Source organism: Pan paniscus, chromosome 9, assembly GCF_029289425.2.
Source record: "Pan paniscus chromosome 9, NHGRI_mPanPan1-v2.0_pri, whole genome shotgun sequence".
In the NCBI taxonomy this organism is placed as follows: Eukaryota; Metazoa; Chordata; class Mammalia; order Primates; family Hominidae; genus Pan; species Pan paniscus.
The window spans coordinates 11,235,050-11,260,114 of record NC_073258.2 but is presented as its reverse complement, the minus strand read 5'-3'; the positions used below and the strand labels follow the sequence as shown (position 1 = coordinate 11,260,114).

Sequence of the window (25,065 nt, the reverse complement as noted above, 5' to 3'; positions counted from 1 at the left end):
GGCGGGTCTCCAGTGTGGTGCCTTTCTAAGGGAATTTTCAAGATAACTTGACTCCACATGATTTTTGCCTTGTGCTGACCACGGAAGCTGACTGCAAGGACACCACTGCTGAATTGCGCTGTGGCCAGTCATCACCACAGCCAGGGGCTCAGCATTGCAGTGACGGCTCTGATGTGTCACCCACTCCTCTCCCACCTCCTCTCACAACATACGCTGCACATGCACGTGCACACACACACCACACATACTACACAACACACACACACCACACATACGCACACACACCACATGCACAAAAGCACACCACACACCCACACCACACACACAAACACACCATACACACCACACCACACACAAACACACCATACACACACACGCACAACACACTCCACACATACTACACACACACCACACACATGCACACCACACACACACCCACACACACCCCCCCCCACACACACTTTCTCCTCCCTTCCCTGCCTCCCTCCTTCCTTTCATTTTACTTTTTGTCCTCCACTGTTTCTTGTCTCATCCCTGTCTTCCATCTCTGCTCCCCGCTCTTGTCTGGTCTAATTAACTTCCTCTGTTGGAGCAGCTTCCCCTCTTGGGTAAACTCAGACATGACCGCAGCAAAGCAGTGTGGAATCTTCTGTTTGGTCAGTGTTCCCTGAGATGGTGGTGGTACTCAGCCATCCAGGTCAGAAGCTGGAGTCCTTCTGGAGCCTTGCTCACCTCTGCAGCTGGTCACCTCCGAGTCCTTGTTTCCTACTAAAAGAGTGCTTGGTCCGCCCTGCTTGTCCCCATTCTCACCACCCCACATGGCAGGAGAGGAAGCAGAGAGGGATCATGGTGGAAGAAAGGAACGCAGAGATGAGGGTCCCCTTTGGTGTCCTTGAAAGCAGTGACCCCTCACAGAGTGGGTTCTTGTGGTCTGCGTCCTGACCCCCAGCTTCCCCGCAGATACAGCTGCACTGGAGCCCCTGAAGACAAACCAGAGAAGTGCTGCATCCTGGGGGGCAGGAGGCTTTGCTTTGCCCAGGGCTGGGCTCCTGAATGAATTTTGGTGCAGCCTTAACGGCCGAGTTGTGCTGTTGAAGGTGCACTGCTCTGTGTCCAGGCACTTCTGGAAGAGGAAGTCAAGGTCATGAGGCTGAATTAGGCTTTGTGTGCTCCTTCTAGATTCTCAGCGTCTGTCTGATCCTTTACTTGCTTTAGATCTCTGCCCCAGCCACTGTAGGCAGGAACAGCTCTCTTCCTTGAGAACTCAAGAGGTTCTCAAGGTAGTAAACTTCATGGTGCTCTTAGTTTAGTCTGAATGGCCTTGGCCTTGGGGTCCATCCCAAGTTCCATAGCCAGCAGTTGGGTCCATGTCTCACATTTTTGTCCTTGTCTCCTCCACACAACATTGCCACAGTCCACCCCCATTCCCCCTCCCCACCTCCAGTCTGGTGCAATAGGGATTTAAGGAGGAAATGGATTACCTGGATAGTAGAGGAAGGAAGTTTGTGGCTGGCAAATTGTAATTTTATTTGGAAAGTCTATCCCATTCTCTCCCAACCCTCAGAGCATAAGGTGAAGTCAGATGTTGTTGAGCTGTCTCTCTTCCTAGCCATCTTGGATAAAACAGAGGTACAGGGTTCACCCTTCAGAAGCTTGCTGAGACAGTCTTATTTACTAAAACAACAACAAAACAAAAACCACTTCAAGCCCCCAAATCCCAACCACATAAGTCTCTAAGCCTCTGACAACTCTCGCATCTCTCTGGGTCTTGGACCCTCTGTGACAAAGCAGTGGTAACTTGGTAACTGTCTTGGGAGCACGCAGAGAGAGTCAAGCCTCATCTTGCCAAATTTTCCCAGAGTATGCACCCCTTCTTCATCTCCTCTGGGCCTTTACCTTAGAAGAGCTGTGTCATGCATTACTGATGGCAGAGGCTGTCTGCATTGGAGATGAGTGGCTATAATCTTTCATCACCTTCAGAAGAACTGTGAAATCGTTGACTTCCTTTATCTGCTCGGGTTTGAGATGAGCTAGCATCTACCAGTTTTAGCCTCTGGAGTCCCATGGCCTTGTAAGAAGGGAGTGTTCTGCTGGCACTAGCTGTGCGGGGGACAGTAGTCCTTGACCCTTTGTTCTTTTCACTCTGCCTTCCTCCTCTCAGTCGTTCACAGCTCAGCCAACCAGCTAAGTGGGGTGTAGGCAGATGTATCACCCCAGGGTAAGGGGCCCCAGACAGGGAGGGAATAAAGGCTTTCTGAATTCTTTCTTTCCTGCAAATTCAAAAGGCTAAGTGGTGCTCAAGTATGTTCCCTGACATCCCTGGGAGTAATGCTCAGGAATTCCCCCAAATTTGCCACTCTGAGACTTCCAAACAAGCTTCCTCCTGTTTCTGTCCTTCAAGATCTTAAATTGCTTTCTACTCTCCCCGCTCCCTCCACATTCCTCTGCTTTTCCTTTCATCATCTCCCTCATCTTCCCTTCCTTGCATCGTGGGGTCTAATTGATTTCTCTATTGCAAAGGTTGTTCAATGTTGATCTCTAAGTGAATGAACATTCATAAGGACCTCTTTTTACACAAAGGCAAACTAGCTCTCTTCTGCAGAAACATAGGATGGGCCCAGTGCATGTCTTGTTAGGAAAGGAGCTAATCATTGCATAGATTAGGAACTTTTAAGTTCTTAACCTTGGGGAGAAAGAAGATAGTTTAAAAAATGGCATCTTCTCCTGTAGGATGTTGACGTTTATTTAGTATGACTCATCTGTAGATCAGGGCCGCCTTCCATGTTCCTAGGATAAGAACCGGATGTTGAATGGCCACTGCTCTTCTCTCTCCCCAGATCCTTAGAAGAAGCATCATAGGGTTCCTTTTCAGGAGATAAGCTGGTATGTCTATATCCCAGCAATCCCTGAGGAAGCTGAAATGCTGCATTCCTACCATCTAATGTTTCGGTTACAGCATTTAAGCCTGAGTCCTTGCTCACAACAGCTATCAGATGACAGCTTAGTATAGGAGGTTAAAGATCCACAAGAATTCACTCTGATAGTTAAAAATATCACTCTGATTCTGCTTGTAGTGAACCATGGTTTGGGGAGATGATGGGTCAGAATTGTTTGGATTCCTGAGCTGCTCTATATCCTTGATAAAGCTCGGATGGTCAGAGCCCCAGCTGGGAGGTTTTGATGTGACTAGCAGGAGGGACAAAGGGCAGGTCAGGCAGGGCCCAGCTGTCTCTTCTTTCTGTGAGCGTTCTTTATTCCCCAGAGATGACTCCGTGGGGATAAAAGCGGTAGTTTTCTATCTTCTTGTTCTGCAGGAGAACTTACAACCTCATGAATCAGACGTGTTATCTTCTCAGTTTAAGGGGCTCCAAAAGACTTGATTTCCTTTTTTTCTTTCAATATATTTGTCTGAAATGTTATTCAAGACTCCATTTACCCCGGGACTGCAAATATAATATATGTCTCCTGGAAACACTTTTGTTCTAACCAGAATGGAGCAGAGTAGGACATGAATCTCATTTGATCTGGGCCCTGTGTTTTGTCAGCTAAACTCAAAATCACATTTGCTCATCAGTTGACTCATATTGAACCTTTCCTCAGGTCTTTTTCACTAATAACCATCTTTATCCTGTTGTCTTGCAGTATTTTTCTAAGCTTCAGTGTAAAATTACATATTTTACCCTTTAAAAATTTCATCTTGCCATATTTAACCTATGGTTCCAGTTTGTGGAGGCTTTTCTCTCTGATTATATCTAGTATATTCATTATCCCTCCCAATTAATTTATCATAAACATATTTGATAATTGTGTCTTATCCAAGTCATTGATAAAAAGGGTAACCATGATGAGATCTAGAATAAATGGGAAGAGAAAGGAATATTACAGGGCAACATCCCTGATGAACGTAGATGCAAAAATCCTTAACAGAATACTAGCAAATAGAATTCAACAGCACACTGAGTCTAATAAGACAAAGGTCCAGTATCCAGCATCTATAAGTAACTTAAACAAATTTACAAGAAAAAAAAAAACCCATTTTTAAAAAGTGGGCAAAGGACATGAACAGACACTTTTCAAAAGAAGACATACATGTGGCCAACAAGCATATGAAAAAAAGCTCAACATCACTGATCATTAGAGAAATGCAAATCAAAACCACAATGAGATACCATCTCACACCAGTCAGAATGGCTGTTATTAAAAAGCCAAAAAACTATAGGTGCTGGTAAGGTTGTGGAGAAAAAGGAATGTTTATGTAGTGTTGGTGGGCGTGTAAATTAGTTCAACCATTGTGGAAGACAGTGTTGCGATACCTCAAAGACCTAAAAACAGAAATACCATTCCACCCAGCAATCCCATTACTGGGTATATACCCAAAGGAATATAAATCATTTGATTATAAGATGCTGGGTGCAGTGGCTCATGCCTGTAATTCCAGCACTTCGGGAGGCCGAGGCAGGCAGATCACTTGAGGCCAGGAGTTCGAGACCAGCCTGGCCAACATGGCGAAACCGTGTCTCTACTAAAAATACAAAAAAAAAAAAAAAAAAAGCTGGGTGTGGAGGTGTGCGCCTGTAGTCCTAGCTACTCGGGAGGCTGAGGCAGGAGAATTGCTTGAATCTGAGAGGTGGTGGCTGCAGCAAGCCGAGATTGTGCCACTGCATTCCAGACTGGGTGACAGAGTGAGACTCTGTCTCCAAAAAAAAAAAAAAAATTTGTTTGATTATAAAGATACAAGCACATGTATGTTCATTGCAACACTATTCACAATAGCAAAGACATGGAATCAACCTAAATGCCCATCACAGTAGACTGGTTAAAGAAAATGTACATATACACCATGGAATACTACGCAGCCATAAAAAAAGAATGAAATCATGTCCTTTGCAGGAACATGGATGGAGCTGGAGGCCACTATCCTTAGCAAACTAATACAGGAGCAGAAAACCAAATACCGCATGTTCTCACTTATAAATGGGAGCTAAACATTGAGTACACATGGACACATAGAGGAGAAGAACAGGCACCAAGGCCTACTTGAGGGTGAAGGGTGGGAGGAGGGAGAGGATCAGGAAAAATACTAATGAGTACTAGGCTTAATACCTGGGTGATGAAATAATCTGTACAACAAGCCCCCATGACACAAGTCTACCTGTATAACAAACCTGCATATGCACCCCTGAACTTAAAAAAAAAAAAGAGCCGGGCATGGTGGCTCACGCCTGTAATCCCAGCACTTTGGGAGGCCTAGCTGGGCAGATCACAAGGTCAGGAGGTCGAGACCATCCTGGCTAACACGGTGAAACCCCGCCTCTACTGAAAATACAAAAAAATTAGCCGGGCGTGGTGGCAGGCACCTGTAGTCCCAGCTACTGGGGAGCCTGAAGCAGGAGAATCGCTTGAACCCGGGAGGCGGAGGTTGCAGTGAGCTGAGATCATGCCACTGCACTCCAGCCTGGGCGACAAAGCAAGACTCCATCTCAAAAAAAAAAAAAAAAAAAAAAAAAGAAGAAGAATGAGCAGTGGCCTCAAGTCACAAAAAAAGGAAAAAAAGGGTTCATGTACCATGATCAAGTGGGATTTATCCCTGGGATGCAAGGATTGTGTATTAGTCCATTCTCATGCTGCTGTAAAGAACTGCCCGAGACTGGGTAATTTATATAAGAAAGAAGTTTAATTGACTCACAGTTCCACATGTCTGGGAGGCCTCAGGAAACTTACAATCATGGTGGAAGGCACCTCTTCACAGGGTGGCAGGAGAGAGAATGAGTGTAAGCAGGGGAAATGCCAGGAGCTTATAAAACCATGAGATCTCATGAGCCTCACTCACTATCATGAAAACAGCATGGGGGAAATGGCCCCCATGATCTAATCACTTCCCATTGGATCCTTCCCATGACACCTGGGGATTATGGGAACTACAATTCAAGATGAGATTTGGGTGGTGACACAGCCAAACCATATCAGATGGCTCAACATATGCAAATCAATAAATGTGATAAAAACAGATGGGATGTGCCTAAACTTCTAGGAGTTCCAGAGCTCCTCTTCCTGGTTGATGCCGATTCATTTCATAGCACTGTTTGGACCCAGCTGTCCTGAGTTACCAGTCCATCCAGCTGCCGGTGTATCTCTGATTTTTTTTTTCTTTAAAGATCAAGAGATATTTTTCTGAAGTCCAGATAAATTATGTCCCTGACATTCTTTGCCATATGTATGTGCATATGTGTGTATTTATTTATGATATATATATTATATACAAATATATATTGTGTAAATATGTGTGGATATTACTTTTTAAGTCCCCAATCTGTTATTTATGGATCACTTACTAGCTATTGCTGAGTGTTTTACATGTATTATCTATTTTATTCCCTACAATAATTATATAGTAACCTCATTAACTAAAAGTAATGATGTCTCTTGATGCGATTTGTACTTAATCTCCAGGGATCAATACTTCCTTCTCTGAGTCCTTGCCACTTTTTATATATTCTTTTCTGGAGTTTTGCCTATGATATTGATTAAGAAATATTTTTTGAGCACTTGCTATGTACAAAGAAAGTACTGCATTACAGCCTGCTGGAAATTCAAAGATGAATATGCTCAGAAGAGATTATATGTAATTAAAAATGTAAGGGAATGAATAATAGCTTGGTAGGGAAAGGAGGAAAAACAAAAGAACAGTCCTGAGTGTGAATGGAACGCCGAAACTAGCCCACCTGCAGAGTTCGAAAGGGAAACCTTTAGAAGCCATGGGGATGGTACAGTCCACGTTAGATTCTCTTCACAGAGGTGGAAAGTATCCAGGTGACTGACAGTTTTAAATCCTATCTCAGTACCTTGTTGGAGTGGCTCCGTGAGTCTGAGGTCAAAGAGGAAGGTTGCGGGAAAGAGTCCACTTTTGAAATCTTTTCTTTAAAAAAATGTTGCTAAACGTTCAGTTATAAGATAAATCCTGGGAATCTAATGTACAGCATAGTGACTATAGTTAATACTGTATTGTTTACTTGAAATTTGCCAAGAGAGTAAGTCTTAAGTGTCCTCACCTCTCCCCACCACATACACAAAATGGTGTGTATGGTAATGAATGTGTTAATTTGATTGTGATAATTGTTTCACAGTGTATTAGTATATCTAATTATCATGCTGTACATCTTTAGTATCTAGAACTTTTGTCAATCATAACTCAGTAAAGTTGGAAAAAATTGAGAAATTATTTAAAATATGTAGAATATCTATTTTTATATGTATAGTTTAAGTGACCCACCACCTAGCTTAAGAAAGAAAATGCTACTATTAACTTTAAAATCTCCTGTGTCCTTACCAGTAATTGATTTAATTTAAGAAAATAAATGTATGTTGAATGGTAGAAAATAGTTCACAAATTTGAGACTAGCCTGGGCAACATGGCAAAACCCCCTCTCTACAAAAAATTAAAAAATTAGCAGGGTGTGGTGGTGCACACTTGTAGTCCCAGCTACTCGGGAAGCTGAGGTGGGAGAATTGCTTGAGCCTGGGAGGCAGAGGTTGCAGTGAGCCAAGATCTTGCCACTCCACTCCAGCCTGGGCGATAGAGCCAGACCTTGTTTCAAAAACAAAACAAAACAAAACAAGACAAAACAAATCTACAATAGCAGCAGTGTAGAATATGTAGAATTTAGTAAAAAGGAAAAAAATTGCTAACATGATTATTGCTTGGTATAAGTTTTTTTCACTTGCATATGTCTTTACATTTTAATGTAGTTATAGCTTTATTATGCATAATTAGCGTTGTCTCCCATGCTAATAAAGTCTTCGTAATTGCCATTTAAAGTTAGTTCTTTTTTTTTTTGAGACAGGATCTCTCTCTGTCTCCTGGGCTAGAATGCAGTGACGTGATCACTGTTCACTGCAGCCTCTATCTCCTAGGCTAATGTGATCCTCCTACTTCAACTTCCTGTGTAGCTGGGACTACAGGCTTGTGCTAATTTTTTTTTTTTTTATTTTTAGTAGAGACAAGGTCTCTATGTTGCCCAGGCTGGTCTTGAACTCCTGGTCTCAAGAGATCCTCCCACCTTGGCCTGCCAAAGTGCTGGGATTACTGGTGTGAGCCAGCTAGTTAATTTTTAAATAAAAAACGTGTTATAAATTCAAAAGGTACAAAAAGATACACAGTGAAAAGCAACTTTTCCTCCCACCCTCTTTTCTCCTTAGAACAAATTACTGCTACCAGTTTGTGGTTTATAGTAGTTTCTTTTAAATTTTTTAAATTTAAATTTAATTAAATTAATTAATTAATTTTTTTTTTTTTTTTGAGGCAGAGTCTCGCTCTGTTGCCCAGGCTGGAATGCAGTAACACGATCTCAGCTCACTGCAACCTCTGCCTCCTGGGTTCAAGCAGTTCTCATGCCTCGGCCTCCTAAGTAGCTGGAATTAAGGCATGCGCCATCATGCCTGGCTAATTTTTGTATTTTTGGTATAGATGGGGTTTCACCATGTTGGCCAGGCTGGTCTCGAACTCCTGACCTCAAGCGAACCACCTACCTTGGCCTCCCAAAGTTCTGGGATTACAGATGTGAGCCGCTGCACCCAGCCATAGTCATCTCTTACAATGGCTGCACAATAGTCCATCTAGTGCAGTTTTTCAGACTAAGGGCCATAATCCATTATTGGGTCAGGAAATCAGCTTAGTGGGGCTCTATGTACTTTGTTTTCTTAATTTCTTAATAACATAGATTAGGATTGAAAATAGCAGAGAGCATCACATACAGTAAAGATAGTGTTGTTTTGAGAAACCTTTTTGGTTCAGTTTTTTACACACACGCACATACACACACACCCTCTCACACATGCATATGCTAGATTACAATGTAAAACATTCTTTATTGGGTTGCGGTTTAAAAAAATACTAATCTAGGAATGACTGATATGGAGATTGTTTCTAATTCTTAAAATTATTATAAATAATGCTGGAAACAGACATTTATTCTGCATACTTAGCAATTTTCTCTTAGGATATTCTCCCTGAGTGAGGCTACTGAGTCAAAGTCTATGAGCATTTTAATTGATAAGTTACTTTCCAAAAGCCATATCCCATTTACTATTTAATAAATGTCATCTGTGCTTTGTTTAGCATAGGTTATTTTTATTTTAACACAGACTGTTTTCTATGGGTAATATATGTGATATATATATTTTTTAACAGAAAGGGATGATTTATTAATTTTACCCCCAAGAAATATAAAGTGAACATTTCCCTATTTTACTAAATATTCTTCAACAGCAGTGATTCTCATTCTGGGGGCGACTTTTCTTGGGTGTAGGGTAAATACTTTAGTGCTTCCCAAACTTGAGTCAGTCTTACCTACCTTTATGATTTTTTCCTGTAACCATGTATTGTATATAATTTTATTTACTTATCTTTAAATTTGGCTTTTAAAAACTTTTTACTTTTAAATAATTTTAGACTTAGAGAAAAGTTGCAATGGCAGTACAAATTCTCCTAATCTTGTGTAACTACAGTACAATGATCAAAACTAAAATTGATATCGATATAGACTTACTGGGATTTCACCAGTTTTTCTTACGAAACTCCTTTTTCTATTCCAGGATCAAATCCAGGATCCCATGTTGCATTTAGTTGCTGCGTCTCCTTAGTCTCCTCTAATCTGTGACAATTCCTCAGTCTGTCCTTGTCTTTCATGACCCTGGCCCTTTTGAGGAGTACTGGTCAGGTATTTTGTAGAATATCCCTTAGGTTGGGTTTACTTCATGTTTTCTCATAATTAGATCATGGTCATGGATTTGGGAAGAGCACCACAGAGGTGAAATGCCCTTCTCAGCACATGGTATCGGGGTATGTGGTGTCATTATGTCTTTATTGCCTGTGGTGTTAACGTTGATCACTTGATTAAGGTGATATGTGTCAATTTCTCCACCGTGAGGTTATTTCTACCTTTGTAATTAATAAATACTCTGGGAGAGATACTTTGAGGTTACACAAATATCCCATTTTATCTTAAACTTTTTTTTTTTTGAGACAAGGTCTCACTCTGTCACCCAGGCTGTGGCGTGCAGTGGCATGATCATGGCCCACTGCAGCCTTGACCTCCTGCTAGGCTCAAGTGAGCTTCCCACCTCAGTGTTGAAAGTAGCCAGGCCTACAGCTGTGTGCCACCACGCCTGGCTGTTTTTTATTTTTTGTAGAGATGGGGGTTTTGCCATGTTGCCCAGGCTGGTCTCAAACTCCTGAGCTCAAACGATCTTCCTGTCTTGGCCTCTCAGATTGTTGGAATTACAGGCATGAGCCACCAAGCCCCGCCTCTCCTTAAACTTCTACCTGCTATAAAACAATACTAAAAGCATACAAAAAACGTAACTTCTTTAGTATTGATCTAATCAATGAGATTGGTAATAATGAGGTTAGTAGCTGGCTTTGTTCTTCTATAGATTAAGTAATATAAAAGTATTAAAAACTTAAAGTTTGTCCATATACCACTTATAATCATCTTGTATACACACCCCATCTTGGACACTCTGGACTACTGTGAGGTGTTAAGCATCAAATGGTCTAGGTTCTGTGGTGACATTATTAATACCCTTTTTAGTTGGATTGATTAGTTGGTTGGTTTTATTAGTTCATTCATTTAAAAATTTATTAATTGTACGTGGTAAACAGCCCTAAGCTAGAATTCAGAGTTAAGACATAGTTCTTTCTCTAAAGAATATTACAGCTAGCAGGAGAATTAAGCTGAATGAGCTTTGGTGCAGTCACACAAGGCAGTGGGGCATGGCTGGCATTGGAGTGGCAGCCTGTTCTGAGGAGTACTGGGGGGTAGGGCTAGAGAATCAGTCTAGCCGGGGAGAATGAGGGGAGCTAGGATTGAGGAGGTTGACACAGTCTGGGCTCACACTTCCTACAGCCTTGCCCAGATCTTACTCTTAGGGGTACTTCTTTCCCAGGCTGAAGGTATTTTCTTGGGTAGATCATAGAAAAGCAGCTTGAGTCCACATTCCTCTTAATACCCTACCTCTTCCCTTTCCCTCCACTTTGCCTCCCCAATCCTGAAGATTTTAATCATGGTAGGTTAAGGTCATTGTTGAACTCAGAGTTCTGAGCTAGCTAAGCTTGGAAAGCCCATTATTATTATTATTATTATTATTATTAGAGACAGAGTCTCACTGTGTTGCCCAGGCTGGAGTACGGTGGTGTGATCTCAGCTCACTGCAACCCCCACCTCCCAGGTTTCAAGTGATTCTCCCACCTTAGCCTCCTGAGTAGCTGGGATTACAGGTGCCTGCCACCATGCCTGGCTAGTTTGTGTATTTTTAGTAGAGACGGAGTTTTGCCGTGTTGGCCAGGCTGGTCTCAAACTCCTGACCTCAAGTGATCTGCCAGCCTTGGCCTCCCAAAGTGCTGGGATTACAGGTGTGAGCCACCACGCCCGGCCAGAAAGCCTATTTTAGAAGGGTAAAATGGTGCTTTCATGGGGATCTAGGGTATTGCTTTCTTGATCCAGTCTTTCCTGGCTGGAAGCCTATGTTTATGTGGCCCAGTGTTAACATGCTCCGACTTAATAAGGGACAGTGGTCAGGGGCCTGTGGATTTGAGAGATTTCAGAAAATTGGCTTATATATTAACGTTATCACAGAGACTCCAAGAAACTGAAGCAAGCTGTGAGTACCTATGTTGTGAGTATCTGGACATTGAGCTTTATACGGAGGGTTGTGAGCTGAGCGGAGGTGAACTAGGGCTGGATGACTGGCAGACTGAAGGAGAGGGGGTGCAACCTAGCATGAAGGTGTGTGGTAGCTGCTTCACTGCAGGGCTGTGGGGTCTAGAAGAATTATAGACTGAATTCCACACTTCCCTAGTTCAGAGCCTTAAGGTCAGGGGTGGGGTGCTGGTGGTAGGAGAGGCAGGGGGAATTAGGTCAGGAGTAAGGACCTGGGAAAACTTCCTATCATAAAACACTAGGACTTGACCACAGAATGGGTATTTCTCTGCCTTCCTAGGAAGGCTGTGCAAGCAAAGTTCGTGTGGCAGTGGTCAACACTGTGCAGGTCCTGCCAGATGTGGCTTCCAGGTGGAGGGGGCCCAGGATTGCCATCTTGAGGAAGACATTTGTTTTGTTGATCTGAAGGCCCTAATAGCACCCAGGTAGAGAATGCTTGATTTGCAGTAGACAGATTGTCTTCCAAGAGAACTTAGGTATTGTCAGCTGTTCAATGTCTGCTTTGTAAAGGCAACTTTGTCTCAGACTTATGGATAGGGGTGAGTCTGAGCAAGGACCTCAGCAGGAGCCTTAGTCCTCTTCGAGGCCATTTCCTAATTTCCCCATTCTGTAATTTAGCACCTTTCTTCTCTGTCCAGCCCTCCTTAGGCAGGAAGCCTGAGTCTCCCTTTTCTTTTCTTCTAAAAAAGGCTACTGTTCATTGGTGATGGACCTCTGTCTGATCCCAAAGCCCCAAGCCCGGGGCTCTGCTGAAAGGAGTCTTTCTGCTGCTTTGGACTTAGAAAGCAGTAGGACTGGGTGACTGCGTAGAATGATGCAGTAGGACAGTCAAGCCGAAGGATGCTTGAACAGCTGGTCCAGCCCTCTCATGTGGAGGAAAAAGCAAAGGCCCTAAGGGAGACAGGGACTTGCCTAGGATTTTACCATTCCAGAAAGCTGGAAGCCAGGACTGGGCTCCAGCCTGCTAGCTGTCTACTCTTGAATTTTAAAAGCTTCCCTCTTTACCACATTGCCATTCACAGGCAGAAGAGGAAAACTGTAAAGCCCTTAAGGGCTCTTCTATAAATGGCAGCTAGAACCCAGTGTAGGAGAATTGGTGGAGAGGAATATGTTTGATTCCCCCCACCTTTTTTTTTTTTTTAAGACACAGTTTTGCTCTGTCACCCAGGCTGTAGTGCGGTGATGCGATGATGTCTCTCTGCAGCCTTAACCTCCCAGGCTCAAGCGATCCTCCCATTTCAGCCTCCCCAGTAACTGAGACCACAAGCGTGTGCCACTATGCCCAGCCAATTTTTTAAAATTACTATTTGTAAAGATAGGGTTTCCTTATGTTGCCCAGGCTAGTCTTGAACTCCTGGGCTCAAGCAATTCTCCCACCCCAGCCTCCCAGAGTGCTGGGATTACAGGTGTGAGCCACTGCACTTGACCTGATCACCCATTAATTTGGTAGAACTGGATGTTTTCAGTGGGAATACCACTGGACCCCAGTCTGGTGGGCATTAGAAACTAGGCTTCCCAGAGGCATTTGAAATTAGACTGCCATTTCTTAGGCATTCTAAGATCCAACCAATAATATTGAAAGAACAGCCCATTTTACTTGAATTTCTTTGATCCCAAAGTAAGGAATGACTTGAAAAGATTTACTCTGTTCCTGTGTTTTCAGGTTCAGAATTTCAGTTGTCTTTAAAGAGACAAGAAAGTACTATAAACCCCTCTAGTGACCTAATCCAAAATCCGATTTACATATATGTATTTTCTTGTACAATGTAGGTCCATCCACTCAAATTCCCTCACCTTAGAGAGGAAATAGCTGTTTCTGTTTGTTTGTTTGTTTGGAGAGTGTTTTCAATGATTCGTTTATCTCACACACACTTATTGCATACATTGAATGAAATACTAAAGTGGATACACCTCGAGGAGCTCAGGTCTGTGGGGGAGACAGGTGTGCAAGTAACAGTGATAAAGTGATATCAACGCTATAGTAAAGGCATCTTTAAACTGCTGTTGATTTGCAGAAGAGACAAACAGATTCTATCAGGAGATTGAAAAATATTTTACAGAGGAGGTGATAAATGAGTTGGACCTTGAAGGCAGTAAGATTTTGTTAGTGGGGGAAGGAGAGGCATTCAGATAAAGGTAACAGCATGAGCCATAGAGGGAGGGAGAGGAAAATGCAGGCAGTGTTCAAAGAACCAGGCAGTGCACTGTGGTTGTGCCTGTAATGGGGTGGTTGGTAGCAGGGGAGGTGTGGGCAAGAGATGAAGCCAGAGGATTTCAGATTTGGGTGGGAGCGTAGGCCAGAAGAGGGAACGTTGGATGTAGTCACACTGCTGTTGGTGTTACTTAGACCTTCATTTTTCCTCCAGACTGTAGTGTTCAAAATTCTTTTTAGTAATAGAACCCTTTTTTTCTGAACTTTTTACAACCATCTCCAAATTATAAAACATAAGACTTTTTTTTTTTAGTAAAATTTTTTTTTTTTTACAAGCACAGTGGCTTGCACCATGGAGGGGAGAGGAGGTGTTTTGTCCTTGGAGCTGCTGGCCTGAGAGAACCTTGTCATCGTGGGAGCTGGGCCATTCCTACACAGTGGTCTGGCAATGACCTGGTGGTGGTGGAGGCCTGTGAGTGGGGACTGGTAATGGGAGCAGCTGTAAAACCCTGGAGGGCAGCCCCAGGAGAGTGACCTTACCAGGAAAGTTCTGGGAAACAAACCACAGGGAGGCTTTACAGGAATTTTTGGTTGTGCCCACAGGCAAGGCACATGAGGAAAAGAAATGTAATTATAGTTCGTAAGTCTATGAAAAGAGGCAATGAGTGACATGAAATAGCTGCTCTAAGTTTCTTCTTCCTGTCGGACAGGAAGAAATGGGGTTTTATGCATTTCATTCAGCAGATATTTATTGAGTGCCAGCTGTGAGCTAGGCCCTGCACGAAGTGCAGGGAATATTGGTGGTTAGCAAAATAGTCAAGGTTCGTATCCTAAGGAACTCGTGAGGGAAGACTGAGATTAAGCAGATAACTGTACAAATGCATAATTACACAGCATGGTGAGTGCTCTGAAGGATAAGTGTGGGGAGCCTCATTTAGATTGGAGGATTGTGAAAGTCAAGAGACAGGAGAGTCAAGGTGAGGCAAGGTGAGTAAGAGCTATCCAGGCAAAGACTGCTTGGTAGGGGAGTGTCCCAGCAACGGGAAACAACCTGGAAAAAATATGACACCTCAGGGGAGCTAAAAGCAGTTGTATGTGGCTGATGCACAGACAGGGAAGGGCAGGAAGTGTGCTGAAACAAGGCAGGAGGAGAATCGTGCTGGGCTTTGTAGGTCCTGGTAAGAAGTTAGATTTTATCTTAAGTGTAGTGGGAAGTCAATGAAGTGTGTTAAGCAGGAAATGACCTGATCTGGTGTAAAAAAAAAAAAAAAAAAAAAAGTGATTCAGACAGCTCTAATGACTTTGTGAGGGGAGAGTGGAAGCTGGGGCAATTAGGAGGTTTTTGCAATAATTAAGGTGAGAGATGGGTAGCATCAGAGGTGGAGAAAAGTGGACAGATAAAAGATATATTTTGGAAGTAGAATTGTTTGCAGTTGGGAAATGGGTTGGATGTGGGCAGAAAGAAGAAGGGAGAGTCGAGGATGTCTCCCAGGTTTCTGGCACATGTATGCTTGCAGGCCTCTCAGCAGACAGCAGAGAGCTTATATAAGGTTGTCAAATCCTTATCCTTCAGAAAGGTCAGGTAGGATTGGTCTAAATCCAGCCTTGCAGAGGCAGTGGCGGGATTCAGCTGTCCCTGACTCTGCCCAGTTCAAGGAGTGTGTACACAGTAGCATTACCCAAGCAGGGATTCCAGTTCTCTCAGTAATGGGGCCCTTCCTTTGTCCCTTCCCCCAGGACAAGGCCCTAAGGAACCTCCATAACTCCAGCATGCCACTAGGGGGAGCATGGCCCGCATTCTGGGTCTGGTTTGGAGGGCTTCTTAAGTTTGGATTACTTCAGGAACTGACTTGTATCAGTTCTAGTACTCAGTCCAGACCCCTGGCCCCTCATACTGCTTAAAAGAATGCCTGGCATATGGTAGGTGCTCAATAAGTGTTAATTGGTGTTACTACTGTATTATTAATATTATCTTATTATAGAAAGGGGTGGGATCACCCCTTCTTTCTCAGGATGGAGACTGGGCAAGTGGAATGTGCATTTTGAGGATCAGGAGGAGAGCAGAGGGATGCCTTTTGGACAAGGAAGAGGCGGAAGTTTAGTGATTTGATGATACTGCGTTTGCCCTTCTGTCTTGTCTTTCTTTGTAGACTTGGGATTCTTCAGCTGGGGCTTGGGTGAGGTTGGGGATTTATAGTGGGTGATTAGGTTCACTCCCTTTGAAGCTCTGATTGCTTCACTAAAGCAGTAGTGCCTGCCATTTAGGATTTGTGCCATTCTGTCATTTCCTGTTGGATTTTATAACACTTTCCTACCTTAACTTCTGGTATATATTTACCTTTTAAACTCAAGTCAATCAGAATCTTGTTTTGAGAATGTTGTGATATGCTGGAAATTAATGAAAAAAACCCACTAGATTCTGCATAGGATGTTGCATTAAAGATTCTATCAGGGTGGGTGTGATAGTACACACCTATAATCCCAGCTACTCAGGAGGCTGAGGTGGGAGGATTGCTTGAGCTCAGGAGTTCAAGACCAGCCTGGGCAACATAATAAGACCTCGTGTCAATAAATAAATAAATAAATAACATCAGGACCTTTAGCACTGTTTTTGGGAGCAACATTGGAAAATATCCTCCTTAAGCCTCAGTGTCCTCATCCTGGGGAGGGTATTAACTGTCCCAGTGTTTTTTGTTTGTTTTTGGTGAGGAGTTGTCAAGAGGAGTAAAGTTCTTAGTTCAGTGCCTGACTCGAGAGTGCTTTCACGGACAGCATCTCTTCCGATGCTCAGCCCCAGCCCTGTCAGTAGGCTCTGTAGGTGGAAAGGGGGAAGTCACGTGACTTGCCCAATGGCACATGGCCCGTTAGTGGTGGAGTCAGGCACTGCCAAGGTCTTCTGACCCCTGGTGCTGTTGCAACCACTGTGCTTAATGTACTCAAGAGACTTGAAAGGCTTGGGGATTGTTTCTAGATTTTATTTCCTGGTTCCATGACCTGGGGCAAGTAATTTTACTTCTGTTGTAGAATTAAAAAAAAAAAATCTGTTAAATTAGTATAATAATGCCAATGCTAACTTTCAGACCTGTCATGTTGTACAGACGAGCCAAGATTTTGAGAGTCGTTTAGAAAAGTGTAAGGTCATATATAGCTGTAGGGTAGGGCTTTTTCTCCGAGCTGTGCATCAGGACGTTTTACATCTTAGAGATGCTGTCTTAAGGTCTTTAGGCTGAAAGGATGGTAGTCAGCCTATCTCGCCACAACTTACAAGGATTCTCCACCTTCCCTTGGGAGCCCAGTGTTATCTCATAACCAGTTATCAAAAAGTTGACAGTTTTTGAAATCAGGTGGCAATACACTTTAGTTGAAAGTGTGCTGGACTAGGGCGAACTTGGCTGATCTCTTAGTTCTTTGACTGCCTAACTGTATAAGTGCAGATCAAATGTTTAATCTCTCTGAGTCTCAGTTTTTCCATCTATAAAATGGTCATAAGGCCAGTATGCTGGCTCACACCTGTAATCCCAGCACTTTGGGAGGCTGAGGCAGGAGGATTGCGTGAAGCCAGGAGTTCAAAACCAGCCTGGGCAACATAGTGAGACCCTATCTCTATAAAAATAAAAATTAAAAAAGTAGCCAGGCGTGGTGGTGCATGCCTGTAGTCCCAGCTACTTCAGAGGCTGAGGCAGGAGGGTTGTTTGAGCCCAGGAGTTTGATGATGTAGTGAGCTATGATTGCACCAATGCACTCCAGCTTGGGCAATGGAGCAAGATCCTGTCTCTAAAAGAAATTTAAGAAGAATAATAAATAAACTTGAAAAAATGGTCATAAAAATATCTGTGCAGTGTATTTCAAAAGGTTATGAGGATCAAACAAAATGATACATGTAAAAAGAATGTTACAAAGCAGAAATGTATGCTGGGTAGGGGGGAGAGGAAGGGACAGGATGGGGATGGGTATGGGACTAAACTTAGGGGGTCTGCCGTGTCCCAGGGACTGTGCTCATTGTCTGACAGGAGCAATATTATTACCGACTGTGACAGCAGCTCCCACGAAGCCTGCACCTTAGCTGCAGACCCTTAGCAGGGCAGAGAGACAAGGCTGTATTTGTATCAGGTTTGTCGTCTGGGTTGTGACTCTCGACTTGCCCAGGATTCTTCCTGGTCCTGACCGAGTGTCTTTGCTCTCCATTTCAGGAAGATGAGAGACTGCTTAGGCGCCACCACTAGTACCATGAGTCCCTGCACTGGTTAAAGCCATCGCCACAACCTGGACAGGCAGCAAGGTAAGCAGGGAGGCCAGTCCAGGCGAGCTCCTGGGATGTGAGTGCATTTCCGCCCCAACTGCTGCCCGGAAAAATCCCAAGTGCACAAACAAGTCAAGGCAGCGCATCAGGGTCCCTCCTACCCGAGCTCCAGGACCCAGAGGAAGGGCTGGCTTCCCCTTCAAGCGCTTCAGCTAGCTCCCTCCCGCCTGGCAGGGATTCTTCCAAGTTATAAAAAATGAGACACTGGAGGGGAAGAAAACAAGTCCACTCACTGTCTTCTCCCTTCTCCCCTCTGAGCTGTTCAAGCAAGTTCCCAGGAGCAGTTCAGAGCCCCTGTTGGACTGGAAGGGAGGTAGGAGGAGTGGAATGCATGCAAAAACCGAGCTGATCAAAAGACAGTGCTGTTTCATGGAAATCTCCCAGAACTGAGAGAGAGAGAGAGAGAGAGAGACAGTGAGAAAGAAAGAAAAAGAGAGCGCCCTTGTGCACGCGCTAGGCCAAGAGCGCGCCGCTGTGCGCGCGCCCGCCTAGCGAGGACAGGGTCTCCATGACAACTGGCCTGGCCGGCTAGCAGTGCTCTGCTCACTTGGCTGCGAGGATCGCCACGAAAGGTCAGAGGAAGGAGCTGTGGGGAGCTCGCAGCAGGTATCGGAGCTTAAGCCAGTGGATTTGGGGGCCCTGGGCTCCCTAGCCGGCTGCGGTGTGAGAATGGAGTGGGCAGGAAAGCAGCGGGACTTTCAGGTAAGGGCAGCTCCGGGCTGGGATCATTTGGCCTCCTTTCCTGGCCCTTCTCTCCGGCTGTTTTCTGGGAGTCAGGCGAGTGTCTGTAGTCTCTGCTCGGGGTTTGGGGCTCAGGAATGATGTCATGCTCCAACAGTTGGATTCTATTAGCTTAAGGAGGAGGGAAACAGCCAATTTTCTTGACTTTGCAAATCTAGCTGATCTCACTCTTGCTGAATCTGAGGTGTTTAGACTTCACTCTAAAAAGCATCATTTTACTTTTATTTAGCACAAAGGCACAGGATATTTTTACAGGAAGAATCTTTTATATGGAAAAATCTGAGTTAACATCACTCCCGTGGTGTTTGTAGTTCTTACAGGGAAACTCCAGTGCCTTTTGAGCCGCTTGTTCGTCCTAGTGAACACTGTCTGTTTTGTCTCTTGGTGCTGCTATGTCTGACCTGTAATGGAAAAAAAAAAAAAAAAAAGGCTAATTAAGCTCAGCCAGGAGCCTGTGGTGAGTTCCAAGTCCCTCTAGAGCATTTATTAGGACAGAGGGACTGTCACAGGGATGCCTGAGCTGGGGTCTTGCACTCTCTCTCTTCCAGGCAGCTTGGTAAGAATCAAGCTGTCCTCCCACATTAAAAGGTCGATCACAGACTTTCCTAAGAGGTGGAGGAGGGGGCTGGCTTGGGGTTGGGGGGCCTGCAAATAGGTTTCTCATCCAGATGTCCCAGAGTGAGCTCTCAGCAGCAGCTGCTAAGAGCTGGGGAACATGAGGCACTGTAGTTGTGCCGGGTGGATTCCTTTGGTTACATTTTGACCAAATCTCAGGGCACGCACTCCTACACTGATTGTCCTGTTTTGGTAAAACTTGTTCTGACCTAGAGGAGTGGTACATGGTGAGCTGTGTGGCCTAGGAAAGGAGACCCTCCCAGAAAGGCAGTTTTATAGGTGATAGGGTAGTGGGGTTGTCAGTAATATTATGAGGAGGATGAATGCAGCAAACACTCCCTGCAACGGAGACCCATCAGGGGATGTGCTTCCACTTGAGCCATGTTATGTCTTAAATTCACTTCTTGGCCTCAGGGAACTTTGCAAATGCCTTTGGTTTCTCTGTGGGATGAGGGAACAGCTGCTGTCCTGGTTCTTCAGTTTTTCTTCTTGAACTTTCTGAACAGAATGTCTTTTGTATTCTGGAAAACAATGAGGGGGCATTCTGATTAACTTCGGGTCAGCTTGCCAATGCAAGCACTGGCCATGTCCCCAGTTCTGGCTCCCTAAAATGAGTACATGTATACATCATGGTTGTGGCCTGAGGGTCCACAAGGGTGAACTCCATGGCCCTGGACCTCAGATGGTCCACTTCTGAAGTTATTCCTCTTGCTACACTCCAGGGATCCTTTCCTTAGTTGAAACCTACATTTTGCTGGAGGGATGTGGCATAACACTGAGCCAGTGGCCCCTTCAGTTGGCAGTGTAAATCCAGAACCTCAGCCTTCTTTTCTACTTGCGTGTGTAGTTGGAGCTCTTCAATTTTACCATCCCCACATGTGTGAAGAGGGCTAGCAGAGACCCACTTTCAGGAGCTGGTGCTCCTTCTGTTGGTATAGCAGAAAGAATAATGGATTTGGGTTGCTAGACTTGAGTCGACGGCTAGATTCTGTTCCCATAGGGTGGCCACGGGCAAGTATCTTAACTAATAGGAGCTTCAGATTCTTACCTGTGAGATGGAGGTAATAAGAACAACTTCACAGGACTGTTGGGAGGAGCCAGTGGGATAACTTCCATGAAAGTAGTTTGAAACAAGTCACGTCCTATCTAATGTAACGTGTTGTGAATTGAAGCTTGAGGAATGACCCAACTCTCTTCTGGAAAGTCACTTTGCCTCTCTGTTCTGGTTCTCTCATTTTATAAAGTGCCTTCTTCCTTTCTGCATTTATAAGTAAACATGAGAAAAATCTGAAAAGACTTCTTCAGGATGTTTAAGGAAACAAATGTTGCTTTCCTTGGGTTGGGTCATTTCATAAGAGTGATGTTTGCCATAGAACTGGAGCCTCATAGACGATCCTGCAGAGAGGAAGCTTTGCTTGGTCACCTGACTCATGTGTTTATGTATGGTATAGAGGAGAGGTATTCCGAAAGACCCGTCGCTTTTCCTGTGTCCGACAGCTGCCTGTAGAGTTGTGGCACCATAAACTTTAGCAGCTGGAAAAGAGGCCAGGCCTGGTTCCCTCATCCTGCTGGGTCCTGCTGGGCACACTCTGCAGTGGGCAAAGGGGTCTTTCTCCTTCATTCTGGGTTTAGAAGGCAGGGTTCTAACTGGGAGAAAGTGTTATTGCTCCGAAAGGCTTCTTGGGGGCTGGGCAGGTCTTTCAGGAACTCATAAGGCCACAGCTTATGGGGAAAGAAAAAGAAACAAGGAAGTGGGAATTCCAAGGGCAGAGATTCTTGATATGCCGTGGGACTGTGCCAAGGAATGGAAGAGCAGGGGAAGGGAGACTCCAGGCAAGGAGAGTCCCAGGTCTGTCCTCATTGAGTCGAAAGGGCGTATGGCATACTAGAGCGCCTCACCCACAGCCCCAGCTTTACTGTAGGATAGGGAAAACCTGCCAGCCATATCCCGGAGTGGTGTCTGGGAAGAAGCCCTTGAGCAGACCCATAGTAGGCAGATTAAAAAAATGAAACAAAACAAGCAGCTCCCCTTCTAGTTGAGTCATGTCACAACAGCCTCTAAGGCCTGAAGGAGAAGCTGCCCACAGCTTAGATTGGGGCTGCAGCTGTTCCCCGACTCCCATCAGTCCGGCTTCCCAGAGCTGAGTCACAAATTGGATCTGTCTGTGTTCCTTAAGGATTAAAAAGTAACATTCCTGTTCTCACTCCCTCTTTCCTCCTTCTACTCCGCTTCCTGTACCTTCTCCCCTTGGGCTCTCTCTCTCTCAAATTAGATATCAGTCACCCAGGGAAGATGAAACTTTGAAATACACTGGAGAACAGGCCAAGGACACCCTTGGTTCTGCTGGTTCAGCCTCTTTCCCTGGAATGAAGGGCAGGGTGTACAGATTCAGGAGGGCAATCCAAGTATCATGGCCCCACTGGTAGCCTAGACCTGAGAGAGGCTGTGCCCCACTCCCCACCGCATCTGATTCTAAGAACTGCATTACGGGAGGTCCACCTGGCACCTCAGGGAGATGGGAGGCTCTGAGGCCTGGGCCTTCTGAAGCACCTCCCTGTGGGGCAGGTGGGACTGAAGGATTGAAGAATACATCTTCCTTCCTGTCACTCCTCTTAGCTGTTAACTGTCATTGCCCTGGAAACGTCCCCATTTCCACCATTGGGCCTAAGAGAGTCGGCCGAGGCAGCCAAGCCCGGGGAACACATAGTTGAGGCTGGAGGAGGCCTGGCAGCAGCCCTTCCGAGCCCTGGCTTGACCTTCCTTCTGTGCCTCTGCATGGGCTTGGGAGGAGGGTGTGTTTAGGGCAGGCTGCGAGGAGGGGAAGGGGAAATCTGCAGGCAGATAATTGAGTTCTTTGAGTTGGAGGGACCATGGAAAGTGGAGAAGGGGCCAGGAGGGCATAGAGCGAAAAAAGAAAAAAAAAAAAGACCATCTGGCGTAGTCTGCAGAGATTTGTCTTTAAAGCCTGTGGGAAAACTTGCATTAGTGTGTGCCTTCTCCTGGGGAGGCAGGGGCTGGGGAGGCTAGGCATTTGTTTCATCCTGGAGGGGAGGTGCTGTGTGTGTCTGTCTCAGTAGGTGGGTCGGAGGAACTACTGGGTGCATCTGTCTTAGAGGAATATGCCACATAATATTGTGCTGATAGAAAAAACCTGAGCTCTCTATTTCTAGCCATAGGCTCCAGAAAGCTCTCCTGGGGTGTGTGTGTGTGTGTGTGTGTGTGTGTGTGTGTGTGTGTTTTGAAGGGAGAGGTGGGTGTTAAATGAGTCCAGACTACCTTATTGAAGAATTTCTCCAAAGACCCCTTCTCTTATTTTTTTGGCTCTGATGTGATGAATGTACTGTTGTTGGGGAGGCTGTTGAAACTATCACTATACTCTTCTCATCTAAAACTGCCTGAATGTTAGATTTCACTGTCCTTATAAAAGAGTGAATTATATGCAGTTAGCGTATGAAGCCTTCTTAACCAAAGCAGACCTATTCTTACAGGCTTGTCACGAAACCACCACAGTTTCTCAAAGCTCCAGACTCTTCCTCTGTGTGACCTGTCATCACCAAAGGGGTTGTGTGTGAGCTGGAGATGGACTGTTGGAAATCACATAGTGGATGGAGGATTGTTTGTAACTGGGAAAAAATGAGATAAACTGAGGGTTACGGGAGACAAGATCTGAGGCAGGAGGAAGACTACCGGAAGGAAGCAGGAGTGAGGCACTGGGCAAGGGGCCCTGGGCGGAGGCAGTTCTCAGGAGCAGCAGGTGGTAATGGAGAGAAGGGCTGACCTCGGAGGCCTACACAATTTAGCAGAAGGCCAGACTGCCCCCAGGGAGCTCAGGGGGACAGTGTCGTGCAGGCCCTCAGAAGCACTGGAGGGGGTAGGGGTGGCTGGCATTGGGGTTAACACCTCTGTTGGTTTGTTCTTGGCTCAGAGGCGTCTCTGGTGCCCATCTATGCAGTGTTGGTCTGTTCACCCATTTAGTCAGTGAATACGGAGTGTCTGGGCCAAGAGCTGGGAAGGAACGCAGAAGTATCAAGTATGGGCCTTACTCCCATCTATGTCATATTATAATAGATGTTGTGTTGTAGTTATTTCTTCCCCTCTCTCCCCCACTCTGTCTGTGTGATTAAGAGAGAAGCAGCGTAGACCTGCTGCAGTTCTGAGTTTTGATGGTAGGGTTAATGACCATCTCATGCTCTTAGGCTGGGAAAAAGGAGGAGGGTCCAACAGACTGATTTCAAGCACGATTCGAATGAAGGAAGAGAGCCAACTGAAGGACTGGAAGTAGGAGGGTGAGGATTCTAGGCCTGCGTTGAAGCTTCTCTTGACAGTGTCAAAGGATGGTGTATGTGGGAGGGAGTCATAGGAAAGGGGAAATGGGAAAGTTGGAAAAAAACTATCAAGTCAGCTATTTTTAAAACTCTAGTTTTGTTCGAGGAACTGACTTTTGGTGTGCTTGTGACTTGGAACACAGGCTACCTTATGGAGTTCTGACAACTGAGTTTTATAGATTGTTTTAAAATGAACTAGCCTGTGGTGTGTTTGTTCAACTCTCAGTGACTCTTAGGTACTCAGTGAGTGCGTGGTGCTGCTTTAGAGCAATTCTGATGGAACCATTTGCATTTAATATGAGTATCTGACGTGCATTGCAGTGCACTGCAGTGATGAACAGCTATAGCTCAGGGGTCTTAGAGGCCTAGCTTTAGAACCTGACCTTGCTGTGTGACCTTGGGCAGGTTATTTAATGTCTCCGTGCATCAGCCTTCTTTGAGGCATCTGTAGAATGGATGTAATAGTACTTGACTCGATAGAGTTGTGGTAAGGATTAAATGAAATGATACCTGTAAATAGGCCAGTGCCTGGTACATAGTAAATGTCCAATGCTTTCCAGTGTATTATTATCAACTTACAGCAGCATTTTGAAGAGAGTGGGCTGGTGTCTCTCAAACAGGTTGATGTTACTACGCTGGGAACAAACCAGATTCTTCTTTTAGAAGTAGCTGCTGGTTGGGCACGGTGGCTCACGTCTGTAATCCCAGCGCTTTGGGAGGCCGAGGTGGGTGGATCGCTTGAGGTCGGTGTTTGAGACCAGCCTGGCCAATATGGTAAAACCCTGTCTCTACTAAAAATACAAAAACTGGCCGGACATAGTGGTGTGTATCAGTAATCCCGGCTACTCGGGAGGCTGAGGTAGGAGAACAGCTTGAACCTGGGAGGCGGAGGTTGCAGTGAGCTGAGATCGCATCACTGCACTCCAGCCGGGGCGACAGAGCAAGACTTCATCTCAAAAAAAAAAAAAAAAAAAGGAAGTAGCTGCTATTTTGCATCTTGTTCATCTTTCTGTCAAGACCCCAGGTAGTCTGGTCTGGGGTCTGTGCAGTCCTGGGTGTGTAATAATACAAGATTTCCTAATAACACAGGATTTCCTCCCCACTTCTCAAAGCTGCTTGTGTTCAGTTCCTGCCACTTGACAGACAGCTCCCCATGTCTTATGGCTGCTGCATCAGGCAGAATGATCAAAGAAAGGGCACAGGGGGCCATGGAC

General features: G+C 45.0%; 1 protein-coding gene across 7 annotated transcripts in view; it reads left to right on the top strand.

Annotated features, from left to right (window-relative positions):
- Positions 1 to 25,065, top strand: part of DENND2B (DENN domain containing 2B) — a 178,087-nt gene that overhangs the window by 42,195 nt on the left and 110,827 nt on the right. For 4 of the 7 annotated variants that reach the window (XM_063608370.1, XM_034932101.3, XM_055094080.2 and 1 more), the window contains one exon: positions 18,060 to 18,148. The gene's annotated coding sequence lies outside the window, so the exon portion shown is untranslated. Of the gene's footprint in view, positions 1 to 18,059; positions 18,149 to 18,404; positions 18,872 to 25,065 lie in introns of those variants that run through there. The other 3 variants (XM_063608368.1, XM_057299093.2, XM_003818130.6) reach the window with 3 other exon arrangements.